The following is a 27,944-nucleotide window of genomic DNA, read 5'->3' as shown; positions in this document are numbered from 1 at the left end:
AAATAGCTAAAACTGAAATTATTGATTGTTTATGCGAATAAATGAGGTCGTAGTTGAAATAATCAATTTAATTTATACACTTGCATTTTTGCCACAATAAGAATGACAAATTGTTTTTAAAACGGTCTTAATTGAAATGGTTAATTTTAATTTGAGTTTTAGTTAATAGCCACATTTGGGAAAATTAGCCCTGATTATTAGTTTTGCATGAAGAAAAGGTTTTTGGGCCAAAGTCCCTTTTAAAATCGGCCAGGCCAAGTCCAAGTCCACGACGACCAGACCCGACCTAAGTCCTCCCATTCCGACAAACATATACCAAACGACCCCTATATCTCCTTCTCTCTCCTCGCATCACCAAGCCAAATTTGGCAAAAATGATAGTGTACGTTACTTTCTCTCAGGTCTGGTGTGGCCGATTGAGGTAAATGTTTGCCTCCTCTTTCCACCATACAACAACCAAACGAGGTATAACTCCTCATTTTTTTTTGTTTTTTTACTTTTTCTGCAAATAGGGATTTGTCTTATTTTGTTTTTGAATAGTTGATTCTCATTGGTTTGCTCAGTCCCACACCGAATTTCAACAACAAAACTAGGGTTTTGGGGTTCTATATAAAGAACCCCACCCTTCTCATTTAAAAAAGGTCTAAACAAATTACACACACACAAGTCTCGATTTAGAGAATAAAAAACACTCAATTTACCTAGGGATTTAGCATTTGCCAAAACCTTTAATTAATTGAGTTTTAATAGTCTATTTTTGTTTGGTTTCTTTGTTTATGGCTGTGTTTCGGGTGTTGATGAGTGCAAGGGTCTCCAATTTCAACTCTCAACAAGGGCTGCACATAAGAAAGGTAAATTACATTCCTTTTCGTTTATTTTAGTTTTTATGATGTGCTTATATGTTTATGTGTTTATTTTATGTTTTACCTTAGTTATTGTTTTGTTAGTTTAGTCATTAGCATGTTTAGTTTCGTTTAGTTTGGATACTGTTTCATTTCTGCTATCTAGGTTTAGCTTAGCTTAGTTATTAATATGTTTTGTATTTTAGTTTAGTAGTCTAGTTGCTGTTTAATTAAGCATGTGCTAGATTAGTTTAGTCATTGGCTGTTTATAGTATTTATTTGTGGTTAATTTAATCAATTATCCTGTTTGTAGTTTAGTTGAGTTTATCTATTGCTAGACCATATGATTAGTCAGGTCGCTAGAATGTTTTGTAGCTTGGTTCAATTTAGCGAATGCTGAATGATATAGCTATTAAGACGGCCCAAGGCCGTCAGTAGATTCACATATTTCTTTATGCTTCATTTGAGTTTGACTGCTGCTTGTTAGGCTATTAGCATGTTCTTGTACTTGTTTGGTTTGGCTGTAGTTTAATCATGTCTGTTGAAATTAGTATAATGGTCATTAGTCATGGTAAATGCCTATTTGTTTAGTCTAGTCCAATTTAGAACTAGGTCAATCCTCCTATGTAACTAGCATATAAGATTGTTAGTCAATTTAACATGTGAATTAGTTTATTTAACTTATGAGTTTGTATTGGCTATGGTTAGTCGGCTTAATCTAGATGTGTTGGTTCATGTGTTAGTTTATCCTGACTTAAGAGACTCTACCAATATATGATTTGTTGATGATGAGTACGTGTTAATGGATTAGCTTGATTATAATAGGAAAATATTGAGTATGAGGTTTAAGTATTGACAACTAATTTGAATATGCTAAACATGGATCTGTGTATGTAAGGTCAAGTTAAGCAATGAAGATGATATATGCCTTATCTGCCTTGATTAAGCTGTGAATAACTTACCTCAAGTATGTGTGTTTGTTAGTCAAATGTGAAGTTAGCTTGTTCAAACTTGGTTTGACTGAGATGTTCATGCTATCAGTGTATGCATAAGATGACTCATTGGTTTTAATCCACTTAGATTAGCTTAAATATATGCAAGTGCTCACCTCTGTTTGGTTCAAACATGTTTTCAATCCATGTATATTGTGTGTATAAATGAGTTCAAGTGCCATGAGACAAGCTAGTCACTACTAGAATATGTACAAGTCAATCAAATGTCGCGATTTAGTCTATTTCAGTCAACTGTATGCAGTAGATAACTCTAGTTCCTGAGATTGACTTCAATATGAAATAGTATGGTCCTGTTGTTAATGTGTGCTCAAGTGTTTGGTAGTTTCTTTATGCTATTGGGTAGTACATTGAGAAAATGACTATGAGATCATTTGGTGGTTGAAAATGTGATTGAAACTGTAGCTAGCTAAGTAGATTCAAAGGGCATAAACCCTACCTCACATGACTATCTCTGGTAACTTTAAAATGATTGAACTGTTGCCTAGTAATTGTAATACCTAGTTGTTGTCAGTATAGATATACAAATTGCATATGTTAAGGACTTTGTTGAAAATGATTCAAGTTTAGTACTGCCCAGTTGTGTTTGAATGGATAAATAATGGAGAAAGTTCTAGAGGCTTCTTGGTGTGTGGAGAAGTGGAAATGAAATGAATTAAAATGAGAGAAGGGTCCTTATATAAAATCTTGAAATCAGTCCCGACCGAGATATACGGTACGATCGATGAAGCGTTGATCGAATCGACGGAGCGTCGATCTGATCGTCGAAGTCGTTAAATTTCCAGTGAGCAACCTTTCGTTTCCTTTCATTCTACGGTGAGAAGGACGGTCCGTCGAACTGATCGACGGAGCGTCAATCTGCTCCGTCGAATGGTCTTTGTGCTAAATGAATTCTACGGTACAATCGACGAAGCGTCGACCCGTCCGACGGTACAAAGAACGACCGTCGAACCCCCCTTTCACAGAACTGCAGTGGAGTTTCATTTGACGAACTTTTGCCCTTGCCTCTAACTTCATTGGAATTTTAATTAGAATCATTAAGTATCCCTTCTTACTTGTAGGGACATCGTACACACCTTAACTTACGTTAGTCCATTCACCGCTCAGCAACCCAAAATTCTGAGGTGTAACACTAATAGTCAAAAATAGCCGAATGAGTAAATAGGTGATTACAAAATGCTTACTTGAGTTCTTACACTCCCCTTTTCCTAATTGATCCCTGAAAACATGTCTATAAGAGCTATTAATTCAGCTGGATTTCTAGTCCACTTGTTCAACCATTTCTATTGATGGTTCCTTTCATGTAGTAATAGAAATGAGAACTACTTTTTCTCTCTATTTGAATCTGCATATAACTAAGTCTGGTTTTAAAGAAATGATAGAATTAGGGATATAAATGAGGAGGCATATGTACTTAAAATCTGTAGAAATGATGATTGTCACTGAGAGCTAACTTTTGCCTAATTAAAACTGTGTATACAAAGTTTGTGTGGTTGAGTATATGCTAAATGTCATTGCATATGTATGTACTAGTGTTATTTGGCCCGTACTAAGCCCGGGCCCAAAATGACATTAAAATTCAATTTGTAGATATTTTCAATATTTTTTATGCTCTTGGTTCTTTGTTTTTGTAACATCAGTTTGACACTTTTGAAAGAATTCTAAAATATTGAAGTACATAAATGTACTTGAAAGTTAATTGAAAATATTTTCTTACTTTATATATAAAAAAAAAAAACAATTGGAAGCTCTTCTAATTTCTATTTCACATTTTTTTTTCAAGATTAAAGTCTTTGATGATTCCAATTAATCTTTTTATTTGATAAATTAATCTCATTTGTTTCTTCGAATTGACCCGTATTAGCAAACTTATTTTTTACCAAAAGATATTACAGTACCCAATTAATATTAAAAATATTTAATGCAAAAATATTGTCTTATGATGATATCAATAAAGTTAACTTATAAATAAATATAAATAATTAAAAACTTTGATACTGCAAGATACTATTGTAGATGTTCTTTTCAAATTAAACCACACAAAAAATACTGAAAAGTCAATAAAATTAATTGTTTATATTTTAAGCTTTCCTTTTACTTTCAAAAGATGCATGTTAAAAATAACATATTTTCTCTTTCTTAATTTAATTAACTACTTTTGAAATAGTCGAACTTAAATATTTTGTCCTAAAATATAAAATATTGATTATCCGATATTTTGCAAAATAATTTTATATTTAAGAAATACACTTTTTGAAATTGTCTAGTATTATTATTGTTTGGAAATCAAATCGCATTTTCTTTAACTACAGTATTTCTTCAAACTTTTCATGATATATATATATATATATATATATGTTTATAGTTCCTCTTTTAATATAGTAATTTATTAAATAAATTTTATGGTAAGTGCGCATGTAAAATTTGACTAATGAACTACCGTGTATCAAAATTAATTTTTTGATTGAGACGGAAGGAATATAATTTGCATTTTTTATACAGTCTTAAAGTATTAAACAATGATATAAGTTATTTGTGTTTATTGTTTTAATTTAAAACTTAATACTGCTTTAAGTGGAATCCTTGTTAATTGCTTATGTTTATCAGCATGTACGACACAAATTACAGGAAATAAAGAAAACATACGTCTAATCAGACGAATGGAAATTTGAAATAGAAAATGATAAATGTAAATAACATCAATAACTAATATATAATATTATAAGAATAATATTTTAATTCAAGAATTAACCCTATATTAACATATAATTTGAATGACAGGATAATTCTTTACATGTTTATAATAAAGTTTTTAAATTTGTTATAAATAATTTTTTTGAAAATAATATTTCCACAAAAAAAGACTCTGATATGTATGAGTGTGGGGACCACTATAACCTTGTCCATGACATCATCATTTTAGGGGCATGAAAAAGGCCTTTAAAGTTCTTAAAATTTACAAAAATGTGTGAGCATTTACAAAGTCATAAAAACTTAAATTAGGGGTAAAAAGAGACAAAAAAAATCATATGAGGACTACAAATAATGAGGATTCTCTGAGAACTACTCTTTCTCTCTATTTGAATCTGCATATAACTAAAGTCTGGTTTTAAAGAAATGATAGAATTAGGGATATAAATGAGGAGGTATATGTACTTAAACTCTGTAGAAATGATGACTGTCACTGAGAGCTAACTTTTGCCTAATTAAAACTATGTATACAAAGTTTGTGTGGCTGAGTATATGCTAAATGTCACTATGTATTGTTACGGGCTGCCTTCATTGTGCCTTGGCACACATAACCCCTGCGCGCCCCGAGCGGGCCAAACGAGTGTCAGCCGCGCAGGCAGTGCCAACTGCACAGGCAGTGTCAGCCCCGCAGGCAGTGCAGCCGTGCGGGCGACGTGCACCGACATGGGCTCCGATGAACGGGAGTCTACAATCATATTAGATATGTTGCATTGCATATCCTAAGAGTAGCAAGAAATTTTAGCAAGGATCTGGGATGAGCCTACGGGTCGTCGACGGATGAGCGGCCCCGTGCGAGCTTGAGTGTCAGTCCCGAGCATTTCCGAGCTATGGATGAAATCCTACGATTTCGGGTGAACACACCCTTCCTAGGATGTTATTGAATGTGCTTACCAAGTTTGGAATCATTTGAACATCATTTACCTAAGGGCTTGACTTAGCCAAGAAGCAGTGTCAGTGTCAAAGCTTCCTAAGGCTATATCTCGTTCCACGAGCATGGGGATGAGATGAAACTTCATGAAGGAGTGAAGGAAGTCAAGAGAAAGAGTTAGGAACAGATGGTCCTCATTTGGAGTTCGAATCATTGAGAAAGGCCAAGTGTGATTCTCAGGGAGAATCATGTCCAGTGCTAAAACTTAGGCTTTTCTTTTTAAAGCATATATAAGGGGGGCACAGGTGTCTCAGCTCAACCAGCCTCCCCCGTGCGTGCCACCATCAAGCTGCACCAAGTGAGAAACCTTAAGGGCAACCTCAAGGGCCTGCCTAGGCATCCCCAAAGGGTCCTAGGTATCTATATGAGTTACGCAACTCTATGGGCGGCGCTCGGCCACAGGCCAGCGTTGGGCGCCTAACGGGGGCCGGTGGCTTGACGTATGGACCGACCATGCCTGCGGGCTATCCTTGAGAATGAGAAAGCCCTCCGTGCCGATTAAACACTCGAGGAACCTCTCCTAAGAGTCTTGTGTGTTGACTTGTGAGCTTGGCTTAGGTTCAGCCTCGCGAGTAAGGGTCCGTTGGCCTAGACGTACAGTCGTAGGGCGACGTTGCACCATGCTGGATGGAAGTATGTCACGAGGGATATGTTTAGTAATGCCTCACCATAGGAATACTACAAAGGACACACATGACAAAGGCCAAGGATTTAAGAGTTGCCCTACTCGGGCGCCGCACCGGCCACGTGCACAGGCACTAGGCCAGTGTCAAGCTTGAGGTTGGACTATGCGCGTACCAATGAAACTCAGCTCCAGGCGAGGGATTGTCATGTCCATAGCCAGCCCCAGGTGTGCGTGCAGACAAAGACCCAACATATGAAACATGCCACAAGGACATACTAGTAAGGCAAGGCCAAGGCCTCGACATCGACCCAGCGGCACCGCTGAAGCTAAGCCTCCGAAGCCATAGGCACAAGGTCGTGCCATAAGTCCTGGGACTATCATTAGGCTAGCTCGTAGTCCGTTGGACTACGGGCGCCGTACGGGCCATTAGTGTGCCACTGACACTAAGAAGGAGGCGGTCCGTGACAGTTGGCATCAGAGCACAGAGATCATATCATCAGTGCATTTTTGAATGTCAGTGCAGAGTTCCTATCAAGGCAGGAAGCGATGTTCTTAATGCCAATCAAGTCAGCGAACTAGATGCCACTGACTAAAGGGGATTGGTTTTATTCAGTTTCCGTTAAAATTTTCTTCATCAACCATGAACCACATTTTTCAGAATCATGTCATGCCACAATCGTTGTTTCTGCCATTGGTTGCATAAGGTAATTTTATGTTGAAGCATCCGAATTTCATCGACCTTCAAGGATGTCTTTCACACAATGAGCACTAATTTCAGAGGAATTCCATTGAGACCCGTCTGGTCAGCAGGTAACACCATTGGGCTATGCTGATGGGGATGTATCCGCATCCTTGAGAATTAGAAATCCCTCCATGCCAATTGAACACTCGAGGAACCTCTCCTAAGAGTCTTTTATGGTGACTTGTAAGCTTGGCTTAGGTTCAGCCTCACGAGCAAGGGTCCGTTGGCCTAAATGTACAGTGGTAGGGCGATGCTGCACTATGCAGGATGGAAGTATGTCACGAGGGATATGTTTAGCAATGCCTCGCCATAGGGAGGGCTATGTTTAGCAATGCCTCACCATAAGAATACTACAAAGGACACACATGACAAAGGCCAAGGATTTAAGAGTTGCCCTACTCGGGCGCCGCACCGGCCACGTGCACAGGCACTAGGCCAGTGTCAAGCTTGAGGTTGGACTATGCGCGTACCAATGAAACTCAGCTCCAGGCGAGGGATTGTCATGTCCATAGCCAGCCCCAGGTGTGCTTTCAGACAAAGACCCAACATATGAAACATGCCACAGGGACATACCAGTAAGGCAAGGCCAAGGCCTCGACATCGACCCAGCGGCACCGCTGAAGCTAAGCCTCCGAAGCCATAGGCACAGGGTCGTGCCATGAGTCCTGGAACTATCATTACGCTGGCTCGTAGTCCGCCTGGACTACGGGCGCCGCACGGTCCATTAGTGTGCCACTAACACTAAGAAGGAGGCGGCCCGTGACAGTATGTATGTTTGATGTATTGGGGTTTAAGTTGATGTGATATCCCTTTTCTTCTCTTCTCCTTCTTGGTTCTGTGCTACTGTTATACGATATACGAGATATACATAGCCCATATATATCCTGGTATATATTGGACTGTATATCGATGGTATATCACAAAAATTATTTAACTAGAATGCCTGTGTTGAATGATAATTTGGGCTTGCTCTTTATTTGCTCCCCGTAAGAACTAATTTGGGCCTTGTCTTGCTTTATTTGCACACAATGTCATGTTTGGGCCTTTATGTGCTTATTCAATTGCTTGGGCTTTTATTTGCAATTCCTCGTCTGTTGAATCTGTTTGGCATATGTTTGGCTTACTTTTGTTGTATACGTCTTATATATATATATATATATATATATATATATATATATATATATATATATATATATATATATATATATATATATGTTTGTGTGTTTGTAATTGAATTTGAATGGTGTTTTTATATTAAGAATACTTGTTAGGTAAGTTGCTAAGTATAGATGCCCTCTAACCTTTATCTTCTTTTTTTCCTCTCCTTTTTGCATGAAACTCGTGTGATGTTGGCCATTTAGGCCAAATGTGCATACCTCCTTGCCCAAAATCTTTTTTTCCTCGAGTTCGGATCCAGCATTGAAGGCCCAATCATAGGTGAAAATGATTAACAGGTGAGCTTGGTAGGCCCACCAGTACTTTATGCTTTACTTTTCTTGAATTCTTGTATTCTTTTAAAAAATGTGACAAACGAAAATAGTTTCCGATTTCTCTTCATAAAAACAGAAACTGGAGACAGTGTGTATTTAGAACAAAATCCAACTTTTCTCTTTCGTCTTTTTTTTTTAGAGTTTGCAACAAGGACAACAAAATTCTGATTTCCAAGTAAGTGTTATCGAAATGGATTTCAAGTGATTCAAGTGACAAAGGATTTTCCAAATCCTTTTTGTGCCAAGCCCACTTTAATTTAAATAAAATAAGGAGAACCTTATTTGGACCCAAGTTAGAGGAAAGGGTTTTAATGGGATTTGGTTGACCTTCAATATAAGTAAAAATGGATAAATCCCACGACTTGTAATTGAAAAGGGATATTTTGTATAATTTTCATGGCACATTTGTGAAGAACATATACTTGGAGCTTTTTTCATGAAACGTATAAGACAAAAGGACATAACATTTGGACCAAATTACGTTGAACTCTACTCAAGAGAAATCTTGGGTGTGTTTTTGGTCCGGAAATGAAATGGCCACTTTAAACATTATACGCACATTTTTCCAAAAATAAACTAAACTTTTCTTTTCTTCAAATACAGGGATTTTTTTCCAAATTATTTCAAATGATATGCCATGACTTGACATACAAGATTTTATACTATTTTAAACAAATATACAATAAATCACACATTAAAAATGGAAGGTCAAGTGTATTCTACCGATTCTTAATATCGGGATGTCTTAACACTTTCCCAGAGGAATCACTAGAACCCTTACCTTGAACTCCGATTTTAAAAGAATTTACCTTTTGTTTGACTAAACCCTTTTAACTTGGTTTTTCTAATTTCCCTTAATAAATTAGGTGGAGACTCTAAAAATAAACAAATCCAAAAGAGTCCATAAATTCGAAGTAGCTTTTATGTCTAGCGTAAAAGTAAACCGTAACAGACCCGATACCCATACTTAAGTTGATTAGATTAGGGGTTTGCTAAAATTGGTTTTATCGACTAAAAAAAATATGGTTTGTTGGTAGCGAGTTATTGGATTAACAATTTTTTTTTTATTGGACTATTGGTTCAGTTTTCAATTTTGAGATTTTGTTAATGGTTAAACTGATATAAGATTATATTAAAATTACCTTTCTATCCTTAAGTATATAATGGTGGCTTTACATTTTATATACAAACCCTATTTCTTAAATTCTCACTTCCTTTCCAGTACCCTATTTTCGCAGGCAATATTTTAGTTCTCTCAAAATAGGGGTTTCACCTCTCTCTATAATATTTGTTTGTCTTAGATACAAGCCAATCACTGTATGTTCTCTCTGTCAGGTGATAAATGAACCAGTCGTTGTTGAGTGAATTTAGTTTTTATAGAAATTTCATTTAACAGCTGCTTGTTGCTGTTGTTGTTTGGATTTTTAAAGTTGTTGGCTTGGTGCTGTTGCTCCCTTTTGTCATGACCCAATTTAGCTAAGTCGCGCGGGCACCTACCTTTCCCACCTCGGTAGGCGAACCCTTATCACAAAAATTAAAAAGTCATAAATAAGCAAATAACAAGCGGAAGAGAGAATAATCCCGTAAGTCTAACGATGATCATATAGAGATGTGCAGAAATAAAGAAATACATCAAATCCACCTAGAGTCTGGTCTAAACATACAAGAGCCTCTAACTATACTACAAGTGTGAAAGTAACAAAATACATCAATTGTCTGAATATGTCTCAGAATATGAAATAAGACATAGATAAAGGTAGAATCCCTAAGGCAGCGGACATCCCTGTGCTCACCCTATAAGACTCCAAGCCGCAACTCTCGTTCCACTATCAGCCACGAGAAGCAGAGGTCGATCCTTCCTGAAACTCTGCATTCATAAAAGAATGCAGCAAGTGTAGGTCAGTACAAACAACAAGTACTGGTAGGTATCATAGGCCGACTAAGTTTAGATAACACATATCAAGGCAATAAAGTAAGATAAAAGGTAAATCAACAAGGTATAAGTCAAACACAATCCAGAATACAAGTACACGTCATCACCTATGCTTAGCATCTAATCCCAAATATGCCAAGTCTCAAATACTCAGTCCGGGTCCGTATATCACAAATACATCACAAGAATATCACAATAGAAACCACATTACGATACAATGCAATAATGTATGAGATGTGAATGTAATTCATATGCTGTGTACACATGTACTCCGATGATGGAACATCACATCTCGGTAGCACAACCCAGGAGGACCCGCGAAGTCCATATACCGAAAGCTCACAATTCCGGCAAAGACCTTGGTAATCTCTACCATGCATATGCAACGATACACATGTGCTCCGATGATGGAACATCACATCTCGACAGCACAACCCATGGGAGACCCGCAAAGTACATGTACCTCACGGTTACGACAACAACCTCGGCAACTGCTACCTCATGATTCCGGCAACAACCTCGGCAATTGCTAAGCACATCCTCGATTCTGGGACAACCATTGGACATCGATCCTTACGTCACTCTCATCCAACTGAGCCCAGCTATCACGACACAATCCGCCAAGACTTGCGCCCACACTAACTCCTAGTGGGCGAACCAACAAATAAGTCATCTATTCATTCAAGTCCAGTTTTATATTAACCAGTTCAATTAGTTATTAACCATTCAAGCACAAGATAAATAAAATTAATTCATGCCACAAAATAATGAAGCAAATGCGGAAGTCCTAACTATTAAAAACCCCAAAATCCGAAAGTCACCGTACAAGAACTTTAATCTAAAACACGTCTAAGCAATGTAAAATGTCTAAATAAATAACCATAATGTCTGGACTAGAAATAGACATCATAAAAGAAGATCTTCGGGTGGCCTGGCATGGATAGAAGCTCACCCTAAATCTATCAGCAATGGTCTCAATGCTAGATATGAGGTCGGGTAGCAGTCTCTGGATCACAATTTGTACTTAAAAGAATGCAGCAAGGTAGTATCAGTACAAACACTATGTACCGGTAGATATCATAGGCCGACTAAGATTAGTATCATGCATACATCAAAAAACCAATAAAATAAACAAGCCAGCCAATAACACGAAATCAATAATCCAACAATAAGTCAACCAAGGATATTATGAATCAAGTCACCCAAAGATATCAAGAATCAAGTCAACAGAAACAACAAACGAGAACAAGTCTACCAATAATAACCATATACTCGCTGTACACACATGCTAACTGATGTCATTGCTAAGTAGTCATGACCTGGAAGGGACCCGTGGTGTCCATGTACCACTCATTCCGGATACTCATTGGACCGGAGCCATAAATCCTCTGCTTCGAAAAGAACCTCGGACGCAGTCCACATCATGTACCACTCATTTCTAGAAAGAACCTTGGACCACGAGCCCATAATATAGGTCACATCCTCACCCCGGTTAATGTGCCTTTTCATATATATATATATATATATATATATATATATATATATATATATATATATATTTATACACATTAGTATTTCTTGTCCTCTTGTTTTTCAATACTCGAATCATCATTTTGTATCACAATTCCATCGAGAAGATCATATTAACTTCTCAACACAACAACATCAAACTGTAGGTTCAACACAATGAATAGTGGAAAGAAGCTCACACATTCACTCAATCAATTGCATAGGAGTTCAACCACACACATATCATGCTTTCTCCTATTGAATTCACAACACATACAATCAACTAATCAAAGTCTAACTCAAGTAGACCGTAACCTACCTCAAACGTAGAGTTGGAATAATGCGATTCACTCCGCTACAGCTTTTCCTTTCCGTAAAGACTTGGAATGCTCAAAGTCTAGAAATTAGAATGCTCAATGAGTCATAATTACTCTAGTCACAAAATCAATTCCCTTTAGCCCCATTCCCATGGGTGAATGATTTCTAGGTGTAAAACAACCTAACAATGGCCTTAGTAACCACCAATCATCAATTTATAATGATATTTAATCAAAACATCAATTACAATTAGTTTTCATGGTCAAGCTACCATTTTTATGAAACCCTAAGTCTCAATTCACTTAATTCATGGCTCTAATGGTTCAATTCTTAATTAAAAGGTTTTAACCCAAGCCATTAGATGACAAACACATGATAACATTCATATCCCATCAATTATAGAAGGTCTATTAGGTTCTAGGGTTGCTATTACCAATTCACCATTGGAGACCCATAAAAGGAATGATAATCTGAAGATGATAACGTAATGATTGAAAGGGATGGTTGGGACTTACCTCTCAAGAATATTCTTGCCCTGGCTTGGAAATTCGCCCTAGGTGCTTGTGGGGAACTGTTTTGGAGTTTTATGAATAAAGAATTCAGAACTAAGTGTTTAAAACCCGAAATTCTGCTCCCGTCGACCGCTGCAGCTATCAACTTACCATTGCAGCGGTCTCGCTATAACGGCCAAGTGCCCGCTATAGCAGACCAAGAGGGAACAGACCTCTGCCATGGCGGGCCTGATCCCGATATAGCGGCATCGCCGTAGCGGTGCCTACCCCGCCGCAGCAGTAGCACTGAGGCAGTAAGCTCGTAATTTTTCCCAGATTTTCACTCTAGCACCCAACATTTCATCCGAGACCTCATAAACACAAAACAAAACATGCACATAGCCATAAAAACACCATACGAACCCACCCGTAGCCTCGTTATTCCCAACAGAGTTCTAATTTCCTACGTCACCCTTTGATGGACTCAACACAATCACGACAAGTCAGGTTTTTAGGTTTTAGACTTATACAATCGAGTTTCTATTAGCTCGTTCTACCCTTGGGAAGGTTCTATTTGGTGGGGTGATCCTATATTTTCCATAACGATCGGGAGGGTCATTACACCAGATACCAATTAAATCATCATTCGTCCCCGAACGAACAAAGATGAGGAATCTAGGAAGAGTTACATGACTCGGTGAAAAACTGAGGATACTTGCTACGCATATCAAATTCTGTTTCCCAAGTGTCGCACCCCATTTTAACCCGGAGTCAAAATTAGGAGTAAAGACGTATTGGTGATTCCTATTTTGTTTCGTTTTAAGGAGTCGCCACCTAATTAATTTGACGGTGAATTAGGACACCTAGATGTTAACTAAGGCAAAGTTAAAACTAAACCTCCGTTAATAGTCTGCTTAACCAGGATGATTCTAGGTAAGGGCTCTATATTATCCTAAAGGGAAGGGGTTAGGCATCCTTTAGAATCCGTTAAATTACGGTTATCCGCCAACTTAGGTTAATTAATTGAGAGTAAAATATAATGTTTAAATTTAAAAATGGAAAATAGTATTAGTGGAAATAAGATTTACGGAAAATATAATATAAAAGAAAACTAAAAATGCCATTTTTTAAAAATAGGACTGATAAATATTGCTAAGACTTTAAATGAAATGCTATTTAGAAATAAAACTTATAAAAGATAGTTTGCATAAAAGAGGATTTTAGACGCAATTTAAATAAAGCTTAAAATGTTGCTAAGGCTTTATATGAAAGTAATAATGATGTCGTTTGAAATAATACTTGTAGAAAATATGATGTATTGTATAAAAGAAGATTTTAAAGGCTATTTAAAATAAAAACTTGGACATGCTAAACCCTTGAATGAAAATGTAATAATATTCTTGAAAATAAGACTTGCAGAAATATAACAATTTGCATATAAGTGACGTTTTAGTAACTTTGAAACAAGATTATGTTATGTGAATATGGCGGTGTAGAAAATCTAGACTTAAATAGAATGCAAAGAAAGTAAGTTTTCTTCCTCTTTATTACTGATTTATTTAATTATGCTCAGCTAAAAACAGACGCGATTGATTCAAACTTGAAGAGTTATTTATAAAATATACTTGAGTTTATACTTGCGTATTAGTGACGTTTTAAAAATGTATATGATAATAAGAATAAAATATGATTCCCTTTACTTAGAATATATAATCATGCTATTTTTGCAAATCAATTATTCCAAACCAAAATAAAACATGAAAAAGCAAGAGAATAACTTATGAAATTAATTGTTAGCCTTCCTTAAACTAAACTACCCATTACTAAAACTAAATCTACTAATTCGTTAGGATTCATCTGAGTTAATAAAATAGGATAAGGTTAGCCATTCAAGCAAATAAAAATACATAACAATAAAATAAGGAAGAGAGAAAGACAAAGATGAAATGGATCCGGCCATTTTAAAGCCCAGCTGCTGGAACTGTTCACGTGATTGGGCTTAGGCCCAGTGAATTTTTTCTTTATATTGCTGCTGCGAACATAGATTGACCCGAGAGGAGATTGCGTTGGGTTTTTAGCCCAACACCGAATGCAGGAGAAGAACGAGTCCCTCGGACTCGTATGCGATGGTCATGCAGAAAACGAAAGGAAAAGGATTAGTACATAATCGATAAATAAGGCTAAACGAATATAATGTAAATAAAGCAGACCAGTGGAGTATGTATATAATATGTATATTTGTCCTAATCTAAACAAGGGACTGGAAACCCAACAGAAAGAAACGAGATAGAGAACAACTAGCTTGGACACTTGGGACAATAATGACTTAGCCGTGACAACACTTTACAAAATGTACTGGCAGCATATAAATACTTTGGCAAAGCAAGTATCCCAAATATCCCAAAAGGGAAAGGTGTATAACTGAACAGCAGGTATCGACCAAAATAAAGGTAACTCAAAGGTTTTGAATATGTTATTACACAGAACCATACACAAGTGTTTAAATATCCAAACAGCCAGCTAGAGGGTGAAACATGCTGAGGCTCTAGGAAATTGGTTAAAGCTTAATCAAGGTATAGCAACTTTAGGAAAAACTCATGCTCATGAATACTAAAAGGTCCAGTTGCTAAAGCCAGAACTGATACACTCTACTCAAAGTAAGAATTCACGCTCTCCTCATTTACCAAAATGTACAGGGGACGAATTTTGAGCTAAAGGGACAACGGCTCACATACCCAAAAGAAGCAGAACAAAGGGAAACGAGGTGATTTTCTACAGATCTAAACATATTCTCCAACCTAACAGACCTCATATTAATCAACTTTAAGCCAGCAAGGTGATAACTCTAACAGGTGTAAAGGAAATGAAACCTTTAATGATTCATATTTCAATCGGCACCTTGAAGAACACAAACTTCAATAAGACAAAAACAAGTACAGTAACTTTTAATTACGAAAGCTTACACTTATCCAACTTGGTCACCAAGGAAATTTAACACTTAATCCAACCAGAAGCTAAAGAGAAAATCATAAACAAGGACTTAACTATTCATTACTAGATATAGCAAATACAAACAAACAAATAGTGAACTAAATGAAAACAGAACTCAAAAAAATGAAAGGAGGAAGGAAGATTATTGAATTAGTGACTTAAGTTACTTATCATGGAAACAACTAAACCCAAACAAACTAGACTTTAATGGACAGTAACAGAACCAGGAAATAAAATTCCCCTAATAGAACCCGGAATAAAATACAGGATTTATTATACTACGACATAGGATCTGCCAAACCAAGTGCAGAGTTGCAAACTTAAAATTGCAACAGCGATTTGCATCAACTGTATCGAAACATTCATATACAAGACAATGCAGTAAATAGACACAGCTGCTCACTAAAACTTGTAGTGTGGATCAAATATAGTATTGTTCTTTTCAGTAGAATATTTGTTCCTTTCAATAATATCGAGTATAGAAATCCGCTCTTTTAAAAACGAGGCATCAAGTTAGACAACTCTTCATCGACCCAAGCATAGTGTCATGTTTGAATCAATGATCTTTGACCAAATACAGGATGTGTTCATTTTTTTATTCTTTTTTAGTATAGTGATCTGTTCATTTTTTTAGCAGGAAATAACACCAGCAAACAGAACCAAGTAGCAGCCTTAGGTAGCAGCAATGAACAGCAGCAAAGTAACATAAAGTGCAACAGGGAAGTGCCACAAAGTGAGTTTCAACAGCCATAAGAATAACTGAGCAGCAGCCCATAACAATTGAGCAACAACCAACAATAGTCAAACAATGTCTAGCCAAAGACATGGCCCCAGATATAGGTTTGGTTTCAAACGATAAGTTTCTTTTGCCTTCAAAGCGATATATAGCAGTAGTAATTCAACCAGTGGGTGGTATGTTGTAGTAAACAATAGTAACAGGCAGCCACATATAGGAACAGCCACATTAAGACAAATTCAGCATACTTAGATCCCACTTTAAACTAACTCTTAAGCATACGTAATGACACTACATATCGTTATCACGGATGGCATTTTAAGCTTACTCCAAATTAGACTAGGATTTCTCTTAATCATATCACACTCTATCAGTCTAAGTCAACAAATGATCAAATAGGCTTTATACCAATCTCAGATAACTCCTAGTCTGAAAGACTAATCATTATAAGAACAACTAATCATGTTTTGGTAAAAACACCAGCAGACAGGTTCAATTATTCAGGCATGCTATAAGAACAACATCAAGTTTTAGCTAGGTTCAAAATGATACCAAGAAATGTATAAGTAGCTTCAAAACTTGCACATGCTATAATAAACCAAAAGATATGGCAAAGGACAGGAAATCAGTCTTGCTTTTGAAGGGTAGAGACTTTAAGCGCTCAGTGATCAGATGATTCATTTTTAGTGATTTTAAGATTCAAGATCCCATCTCTGGTTAAACTTTGCTCTCCCTTTTAAGACTCAGCAACCAAAACAATAAGCCATAACAATGAATTTATCAAGCAGCAACAGATCAGTCCGAAATTTAAAGACTTAGAATTTAGAGTCATTTTTACTACTGTTTTAAAGCCTACCAGCAGCAATTGATTGGAAAAGAGAGAATCTTGACATGTCATTTCTAGCTTATACAACATGATGTGGGAAATACAAACAGGGCTAACCATAATCCATAGATGAAATGATTCCTAGAAGTTCTACTTGGTTCAAAATGAATTTTCTGATGTCAAAAAAAAGTACTGGAACTACTGGTTCTGTTGAAATCTGTTGAACAAGATATTTACACTTAAGAGATGTATACATTTATTTATCCACCATAATTTCCATTCTGTTTCAATGCTCAAGGCAAATAAATGGCTTAAAAGAAGAGCCTATCATTTATACGCAAATCACATTTTAGACCATTACGATCATAGTTCGACTCTGCCGGACCTTCTACAAACAAATTTGGACTTTCCAAATAAGAAATCATGATTTAGACAGGACTTCATTCGACATATGCATACTTGATTGGAATAACAGCATCCTTAACATACAAAACAGCTCATTTAGTCATATCCGAAATTTGTGAAAGCATTGTTAACTGAATACGAGCTTACCATGTTCTTCAAAATAGGACATATGTTAATCATATGTAAGTTAGTAACATGGTTTCAAAATTGTCATTATCAGTTAATGCGTGGTGCACATAAAACACATCAACCTATTTGACTCAGAATTTTAAACAGTAAGTATGCTAATCGCCGAACTAAGCATATGGATATAGATTGACATTAAACATGGGTATCTAATTAAACATATAAACAGGTTTGATGCCTAATCTAAATCAGCTACCAATTGAACAACATGATGAACACACTAAACGAACATGAAGTTACACTGAGTAGGATTAAGCCGAGATTAACCAATTTTGCAGAAAATAGTTCAAGTAAACACCAAACAGATAAAAAAATGAATTTCAAGGAAGAGGGGAAATTACCTTCTTCGGGTGCAGCGAAGTGGGAGCGGGGTTTCGATATCTACCTCGAACACTTCGAATCTACTTCGAAACACTGCGAATCCCGGATTTGTATACCATCGAATCCAAACGGATGCCAAGGGCAAAAAAAAAAAAAAAAAGAACAAAAAGGGTGTGGATTTCGACTCGATATCAAATAATATTGCTAAAAGAATGATTTAGGAGCTTCATAAACTATTTTTTTGTTGAGGTAATTTTGGGGTTTTTCGTGACCAGAAAGAAAAAAATGAAATTTCAGATTCTTTGGGGGTTTTCGATCTCTCTCTTCCAAAGCCTCTTCCTCCTATTTATGGGGATTTGGGGGGGGTTCTTTTGTGTTGAAGAAAAAAACAGGGGGAGAGGAGCGGGGGAAAAAGGAAGAGGAGCGTGGTGGGGTAGCGGTGTGGGGGTCGTCGGCGAGGTGGGGACGAGGAGCGTGGGAGTGGGGTAGCGGTGTGGGGGTCGTCGGCGGGGTGGGGACGAGGAGCGTGGGAGTGGGGTAGCGGTGTGGGGAAGGGAGCGGGGCAAACGGCGGTGGTGGGGGTGATGAGATGATGAAGGCGAGAAGAGAAAGGAGAGAAAAAAGGGGGGGGAGGCGGCGTAAGGAGTAAAAGAATAAAGGGAAACCCTAGGGGTTTCCCTTATGTTGGAGCTGATGCGGGTCGGACCCGGTATTTTTTGGACTGGGTCCATTTTTTGGACTGAGTATTGAGAATGGGCTAAAATTAAAAACATAGACTGGGTTTAAAAATTGAGATAAAAGATATGGGCTAGTCCAAAAGATATTAGGATTTAATCAGACTTTAATTTGGGATTCGGTAAGTCGAAATACGGACTGCGTGTAAGGAACAGTTTGTCTTCCAATATTTAAATAAGAGACTCATTTTGATTAACGATGTACTGAGAATGACATAATATCACATAATACCAAAATGTGTAATTATTAGAACCCGGGTAATAAAATTATATGATGTTATAATAGTCGTGCAATAATATTTTTTTTAAAAATTCACAGTAAAATAAAATACTATTATTTAATTATGCAAAGATAAATGCGATGCGTGTGCGTAAGCTGGTAAAATACTGAAATGATAAAAATTGTGAATAATAATAATAATAATATTAATAATAATAATAATAATAATAATAATAATAATAATATTAATAATAATAATAATAATAATAAGTAACTGAAATATAATAATGAAGCCCCGATTTTGATAAAAGGCTAATAATCATAGTAAATACAATATATATATATTTTTTTAATTTTCCACAAAATGTTAGGAGCATAAATAGGTATTTTGGAAGAGAGGCGGGACAAAATTGGGTGTCAACAACTTGTCCCTCTTTGCCCGGTAATGATGAAAAGAGTTGTCGGGCAAAGACGTTGACTCAATAGCCTATTTTGTCCCGGCTAAAGGAAACTTGAAAAGTATATGACCGAACTCCGGTCTCTGAGTTGCCTACATATCTCGGGCTGCACGAGAATCAGGTCGAGTGTAGTTCTGGAACAATTACGACACCTGAACCCCTATTGGCGCGAAGCTTGCAAAATATTGTCCCAGTGTTGAATTATGATAACACTGGGTATTATGATAGAAACTTGAGAATTCTTAAAAAATTGAATTGATAGAATGCAAGAGAATACTTGTAATTAGAGACGAGTGTTCGAGGTAGATCTTTGACCCGTGTCGGAAAGTCTGATTATCCTTCCCGACAAATTGCCCCAGTTCGCTGCCGAAGAAATAGTTCCACGAGTTGATGTGTGATGCCAACTTCGATATTGCCAAAAAGCCAACAGCTAAAAACAATTGTTAGCAATAAAGAAATATATGTGTAAATAAGACGAGGTTGGAGAAGTTACACTTGCAACCCCTGTTTTGAAAGTTGAATCCACATTCGGAGGTGGGTGCCTGAACTGAAATATAAAATACCCGCATTCGGAGGTGGGTGCCTGAACTGATATATAAAATACCCGCATTCGGAGGTGGGCGCCTGAACTGAAATATAGGATACCCGCATTCGGAGGTGGGCGCCTGAACTGAAATATAAAATACCCGCATTCGGAGGTGGGTGCCTGAACTGATATATAAAATACCCGCATTCGGAGGTGGGTGCCTGAACTGATATATAAAATACCCGCATTCGGAGGTGGGTGCTTGAACTGAAATGTAAATCCATGTTCACTTCCACGGTGCAAAATATAAATCCACGTCCGCATTTCATGGTACAAAAATAAATCCAACATTCATTTTCACATCCGTATTATACGGTGTAAAGAATAAATCCACTTCTACTTCCACGTCCGTATTATACGGTTGTTTGAAATAAATCCACTTCTACTTTCACGTCCGTATTATACGGTGTAAAGAATAAATCCACTTCTACTTTCACGTCCGTATTATACGGTGTAAAGAATAAATCCACTTCTAGTTCCACGTCCGTATTATACGGTTGTTTGAAATAAATCCACTTCTACTTTCACATCCGTATTATACGGTGTAAAGAATAAATCCACTTCTACTTCCACATCCGTATTATACGGTGCAAATAAATCCACTTCTACTTTCGAAAAATAAATCTGTATCCACTTTCTATAATTATATGTGCATTTTCTTTTGTAATATAAATCTACTTCTGCCTCCTTGCTCACATCCACAATGTAAATGTAAATCCACGTCCACTTAAAATGGTATTGTAGAAAGGTATCCACGCTTATACCCACAACCAATAACGGGTGACCACAGTCAGTCCCTTTTGAAGAAAGTTAAGTCCACGATTATGTGTATTTGATCCATCGAGAAATGCCACGAGCTAAAGCAACTGTTAGTGATAAGGATATGTAAATAGCTGGGTTTGAAAGAATTATACTCACAACCCTTTGTTGAGAAGATAAATTCATGTCCACTGCTGCGATCGGGATTTCATAACGAGTGGTACGACGTCCACCGTTCATCATAAGCTACCTTTGCATCCAAGTTGAACAATATTTGCATTTTAAAGGAAGCTAACTCTTGGATCATGTCTATAATTTAAAATATGCACCACGTTCATGTTAGTTGAACCTGTCTCATCAAAGAAAAATTGTGAGTTTAAAAGAAAATTGGTTGACTTGTGCATGTTGGGGAACTTGGCCCTTGACTTGATTTTTGTCTCGGTCGCGTCCACGTTCTTCGATGTCTCACCACATATCTTGCTTTGCCGGGGAGTTTCAGTTATAAAACATATTTTGCAAAACATGAGTAACGAGATTTGTATGACTCTGAGGGGCAATATCTAATAGATAGATAAAAATGATTGTGAAGACTTGATTTTTTTGAATTTATTAGAAATATAGATGGACTTTTATTAAAAAACGGTTAAATATTTAAGACAACTTTTATGCTATTTCTAAAATTTTGTCCCAGTTTAAGTCCTGGAGACGCTTGATTCTGGACAATTGAAAAGTAAGAACTTATAATGAAAGCTTTTGAAAGTGATTTGACCGACTTCAAGATTTTGTCCCAGTTTCCAGTCCTGGAGGCACTTGATTCTAAACAAATCGAAAAGTGAGAAAGTTGTAATGAAAATTTTTGAAAGTGATTTGGCCGATTTCAAAAATTTGTCCCAGTTTCAAGATACTAAGACACATGAATTTAAACGGTGGGAAGACCAAAATCTTATATAAAAAAATCCTTATGTATGTTATAGGAATTAAAATGTTTGGACAAACTGAAAAACTTTAAAATAGAAGGGCCGAACCCGCCTCGGGTTGCCTACGTATCCCAAAGGAATCAGGCCAGACGTAGTTCGTGATAAAAATAAAGACTTTTGAATTTTTTTTTAATAAAGGGGGGGCCGAACCCGATATGGGTTGCCTACGTATCCAACAGGAAGTCAGGCCAAACGTAGTTCCAACCACAAACAAAGATACTGAAATGATTTGAAAAGAGTGGCCGAACCCGATGTGGGCTGCCTACGTATCCAACAGGAAGTCAGGCCAAACGTAGTTCGTTACAAAACAAAAATGACAAACTCTGAATTCAAAAAGGCCGTAACAAAACATAGAGGCAGGATGACAAAAGGAACTAAACGTTCTAGTTGATGCCTCCGGCCTATTACAAAGGAAATTTAAACTTAAATTACTGAAACTCCCGGCGGGCTGGGGCTAAGATAGAAGTTCAATTCTGCAACTCAAGTCCTGGCTCAACAGCCTATAAAGTCAATATTTCAGCAAAGTCTTTGATTATCACAGCATGATCATCTTCATCTTCCACGAACAGGTTCTTGATTCCCTCCACGATATCATCATAGGCAACCTCAATAATTAGATCTGAAGGTTTTGAGAAAGTTTGATCAATGGTAGGAATAGGTTTTGGCAATGGAACCTCTTTCTTTTTATTCTTTCGTGCTTTCTTCACTTCTTCCTCAGTTGGCTCATATCCCAAACCGAATGTAAACTGTTGCGTAGGGAGAACGACTGGCTCAACCCGCCCATTTAATGTCTTCCCTAGCCCAAATCCAGGTTGGTACCCATTTCTCAGCATTTCTTTTGCAACCATAATCGTGGCGCATGACCTTTTAAACTCTTGAGTTTGACAGACTTCACCCACTTTAGTGACATTCACAACCTCCCAAGCGTGGTAAGCTGCTCCGTCGAACCCTCCTTCTGCCTCAATGAATGGGATGGATTGCTCTCGATAGAAAGACGTATCCCCTTCTCCATGTATACATATTTGTTGCTGATCCCACTCGAATTTGACAGTTTGGTGCAAAGTAGATGGTACAGCCCCAGCCAGATGTATCCACGGTCTTCCTAACAGCATGTTGTATGTCGTGGAGATATCAAGTACTTGAAAATCCATAATGAACTCAACAGGGCCAATCAACACTTTCAACTCTATTTCTCCAATAGGGCGCCTTTGAGCACCATCAAATGCTCGAATATTCACATCACTTGTCTTGAGCTCACTAACATTATATCCGATCTTCTTCAGACTTGTTAATGGGCAGATGTTAAGTCCAGAACCCCCATCAATCAACACTTTAGCCACAAACATGTTACGACACTTGACAGTTATATAGAGCGCTTTGTTATGCATGCATCCTTCTGGCGGCAGTTCTTCATTATCGAAACTGATTCGATGACTGTCAAGCACGCGCTCGATCATCCCAGCTAGCGCCTCACTAGTTGTTTCACTTGGAACATATGCTTCATTCAAAATCCTCAACAGTGCATTTCTGTGCATATCTGAACTCAAAAGCAAAGAGAGAATAGGAATTTGAGCATTGGTCTTTTTCAACTGATCCACAACTGAGTACTCACTAGCTTTAATTTTCCTCAGAAATTCTTCTGCTTCGAATTCAGTCACGACCCTTTTGGGAGGTACGTTGGTTTCCTTAAGTTGCCCCAATCTAACTAGTTCTTCTGGAGAATAGCACCTCCCAGACCTTGTCATTCCTGACGTCTTAACCTTGTCAGTGATCGTGTCCTTTCCTCGACACTCCATCACAGTTTGTTGATAATTCCATGGTACGGCTTTTGTATCGAGCACTGGCAACTGATTTGGTGCTCGAACTACTTCCACAGGTATTGATGAAGCTCCTAATATCTCGACAGGCACACAACCCCTTATCACTACAGCCGGAGAAGCAACGGCTACAAAATCATGATCCTCCACACGATCCACAGGCACTATAAATTCGGCTGGGTCGTCAACATTTTCATCTATTCCAATCATATTTATCGTGGCCCCATCATGGGTCGGGAGTGGATTGTTAACCACATTTGGTGTTGGTGGTTTGACCGTGATCTGTTTTGCTTCAATAAGATCCTCAACCTTATGCTTCAATGCGTAACAACGATCAGTGGAATGGCCTTTTACCCCCGAATGATATGCACATGTTTTAGTGGGATCAAAGCTTCTGGGTAATGGATCTGGAATTCTACCTTCCACAGGATATACTAAGCCTGAAGCTTGCAGTCTTTCAAAAACAACGCTCAGTGGCTCTCCTAATGGTGTGAAATGGCGAAACGGTTTATTTGGGCGAGGTGCGGATGCATTGTTTGGATGATGAGTTTGTGATGGTGGAGTTGGATATGTTGGTGGTCGTGGAGCTCGATATGCTGGTTGTGTGTTGTAAACAGGGTAGGATATTTGTGGTGATTGAGGTTGGTAAGATGACAAAGCTTGGTCGTAGGGATGTGGAGAATATTGGAAATATTGTGAGTGGTGAGCGTTAGGCTGGTATCGCGGGGGTTGTTGATGGTGGTATGATGTGTTTCCCAAAGCCATTACCGATGCTGCTTCTTTCTCTTTTTTCTTTCCGTTTCCGAGAGTACCAGTTTGTATGGCCCTACTAGTAGACTGTAAAGCCGCAAGACTTGTTATTCTCCCTGTCTTAATGCCATCTTCGATCATGTCCCCGGCTTTGATCACCTCTGCAAAAGTCTTTCCACCCATTGTCACCAAACGTTCATAGTATTCCGGTTCTAGCGCTTGAATGAAGAAAGTAACCATTTCTGTCTCCTCCATGGGTGGGTGTACTCTAGATGCTTCTTCCCTCCACCGTATAGCATATTCTCGAAATGATTCGGTGAACTTCTTCTTCAACTTTGTAATTGAGATTCTGTCAGGAGCGATCTCAACATGAAACTTGTAGTGATCCACAAAAGCATTTGCCAAATCATCCCAAGTACGCCATTTGGTTGTATCTTGCTTAGAATACCACTCCAAGGCTTTTCCACTCAAACTCTGATTGAATAGTTTGACTCTTATCCCTTCATTCTTTCCTACGCCAATCAACTTTTCACAATAGACTTTCAAATGAAAGAAAGGGTTTCCCGACCCATCAAACTTCTCAAATTTTGGAATCTTGTAACCTGGTGGCAATTCTACCTCAGGAAATGCACATAATTCTTCATATCTCACGCTTTGGTTACTACCAAGTCCACGCAAACTTCTCATGGCATCCTCCAAACTTTTGAGCTTTCTATTTATCATTTCATCATTAATTGACCGTGCCTCATTTTCAACTTCGACATAATGATCAACATCTGTGCGACATTGTCCCTGGATTTGTGTCATGGGTGGAGGTGTGGTATAAGTATATACTGGCGGAACTTGATGTGTATTGGTAACATCATGTGCCGGCGGTATGAACTGAGTTTTTGAAAAGGTGGTTGTAAATAAAAAGGGAGCATTTTGAGTAAGGGGTTCGGAACGAACCGGCTGAGAGGTGGTAAAATAATTTGCTTGGTTAAATTCGTCCAAATTTGGGAATGGAGGTGGCATAGGCAAAGTCTGACGAACCCCATGAGATGGAGTCATATGTGGTGGCGTTTGAGAAAATGACCGGTTGTGAAGTACCATGTGACTTAATTCAGCAACTCGTCGCTCCAAACGAGCAATGATCTCCAAATGTGTTTCTGGTTGATTAGAAGATGTGGGATCACTCGTGATCGGTAAACTAAGAGATGGCTCAGATGAAGTGGTTGCATTGATCAAACTTTGCTCCATTTTAGAACGAGTCTTTTTAGTTAACCAGATGATTAGTGATGAGTCAGAGTCTGATTTCTTGGCTCTAGACCGTGTGAAATATGGATGCTCCGCCAGTTCCCCTTTAGCACAAGTCAACCTTTTATTTTGAAAAATAAATTTTAAAAAGAAAAAAGATAAAACAAGAAAAAGAAAAAAAGAAAATGAGTCAGTATACGGTAAGGACATATTATTGCATATAAACACATTATTGCACATAATACATCACGTTCTATAATGCAAGGGACCTCTTTATGCCAAAGGTAGGCCTAACGAACATTTGAAGGACAAACATGTTTTTTGATGTGTCATTCCATAACTCTTTCTAAAACTAGTTTACAAGAGTAATAAAAATTTATTACATGCCAGTCAATAATACAATTCAAAGTTAATCTAAGATATCTAATACTTCAACTCCACTAATTTCCTTTGGCTGTCTTCAAACCTCCGGCATTAATTTTGGATGCTCCACAACAACCTGGAACAAAAGGTTAGTTTCCTTGAAATATTTATCTATAGAGTATTAGGTCCACATAATCCACATATTTGTCCTCCAAATAATGCGCATAGATAGTGAGTAGTGTCACTTAGAGTCATAGACTCATTTGGACATTTGGTAAGGTTGACTAATGGACTTAATACACCAAGGGTATTAAGCCTCCTAGGTTCAAAATGATGCATGTCCTTACAAGGTTTTGGTTTTCGCTCTACCTAGGTAGACTAAGAATGGTTTTCCTATGACACAAGGCTCCCCCAAGCGGACAACTTGGAAGTGGAAAGTCCGTGGCCGTCGACTGCACCGCCGATCGACTAAATCCACAAGACCAATCCAACTAAAAGGGTAATTTAGTAGTGCACGGGCGCAAACTGCGAAGCCGCTTTAAGTGTGTGAATATGTGTGAGTTTTCCAGGAGTGGAAGAAATATGAGCGGAATGCCAATTTAAGGAAAGCAATAACATACATATTACATAGAAAATGCATATAAAGAATAAAACAATAATAAAACATTTAAAAACATATAAAGCAAAAAATACAAGAAAAATAAAGCAAAACAAACAAAACATCCAACAAATTATTTATTAACCTAAGTTGTTATGGTTAGAGCCTAAAGTTCCCCAGCGGAGTCGCCAAGCTGTCGCACCCCATTTTAACCCGGAGTCAAAATTAGGAGTAAAGACGTATTGGTGATTCCTATTTTGTTTCGTTTTAAGGAGTCGCCACCTAATTAATTTGACGGTGAATTAGGACACCTAGATGTTAACTAAGGCAAAGTTAAAACTAAACCTCCGTTAATAGTCTGCTTAACCAGGATGATTCTAGGTAAGGGCTCTATATTATCCTAAAGGGAAGGGGTTAGGCATCCTTTAGAATCCGTTAAATTACGGTTATCCGCCAACTTAGGTTAATTAATTGAGAGTAAAATATAATGTTTAAATTTAAAAATGGAAAATAGTATTAGTGGAAATAAGATTTACGGAAAATATAATATAAAAGAAAACTAAAAATGCCATTTTTTAAAAATAGGACTGATAAATATTGCTAAGACTTTAAATGAAATGCTATTTAGAAATAAAACTTATAAAAGATAGTTTGCATAAAAGAGGATTTTAGACGCAATTTAAATAAAGCTTAAAATGTTGCTAAGGCTTTATATGAAAGTAATAATGATGTCGTTTGAAATAATACTTGTAGAAAATATGATGTATTGTATAAAAGAAGATTTTAAAGGCTATTTAAAATAAAAACTTGGACATGCTAAACCCTTGAATGAAAATGTAATAATATTCTTGAAAATAAGACTTGCAGAAATATAACAATTTGCATATAAGTGACGTTTTAGTAACTTTGAAACAAGATTATGTTATGTGAATATGGCGGTGTAGAAAATCTAGACTTAAATAGAATGCAAAGAAAGTAAGTTTTCTTCCTCTTTATTACTGATTTATTTAATTATGCTCAGCTAAAAACAGACGCGATTGATTCAAACTTGAAGAGTTATTTATAAAATATACTTGAGTTTATACTTGCGTATTAGTGACGTTTTAAAAATGTATATGATAATAAGAATAAAATATGATTCCCTTTACTTAGAATATATAATCATGCTATTTTTGCAAATCAATTATTCCAAACCAAAATAAAACATGAAAAAGCAAGAGAATAACTTATGAAATTAATTGTTAGCCTTCCTTAAACTAAACTACCCATTACTAAAACTAAATCTACTAATTCGTTAGGATTCATCTGAGTTAATAAAATAGGATAAGGTTAGCCATTCAAG

General features: G+C 37.2%; 1 long non-coding RNA gene across 3 annotated transcripts in view; it reads left to right on the top strand.

Annotated features, from left to right (window-relative positions):
- The first annotated feature begins 364 nt into the window (after positions 1-364).
- Positions 365-27,944, top strand: part of LOC132602323 (uncharacterized) — an 87,687-nt gene continuing 60,107 nt past the window's right edge. Inside the window, exons 1-2 of one of the 3 annotated variants that reach the window (XR_009567732.1) lie at positions 365-851; positions 8,260-8,563. This is a non-coding gene — a long non-coding RNA (uncharacterized LOC132602323). Of the gene's footprint in view, positions 852-8,259; positions 8,564-27,944 lie in introns of those variants that run through there. The other 2 variants (XR_009567734.1, XR_009567733.1) reach the window with 2 other exon arrangements.

Source organism: Lycium barbarum, chromosome 7, assembly GCF_019175385.1.
Source record: "Lycium barbarum isolate Lr01 chromosome 7, ASM1917538v2, whole genome shotgun sequence".
Lineage (NCBI taxonomy): Eukaryota > Viridiplantae > Streptophyta > Magnoliopsida > Solanales > Solanaceae > Lycium > Lycium barbarum.
This window is presented reverse-complemented; position numbering and strand designations above follow the sequence as displayed.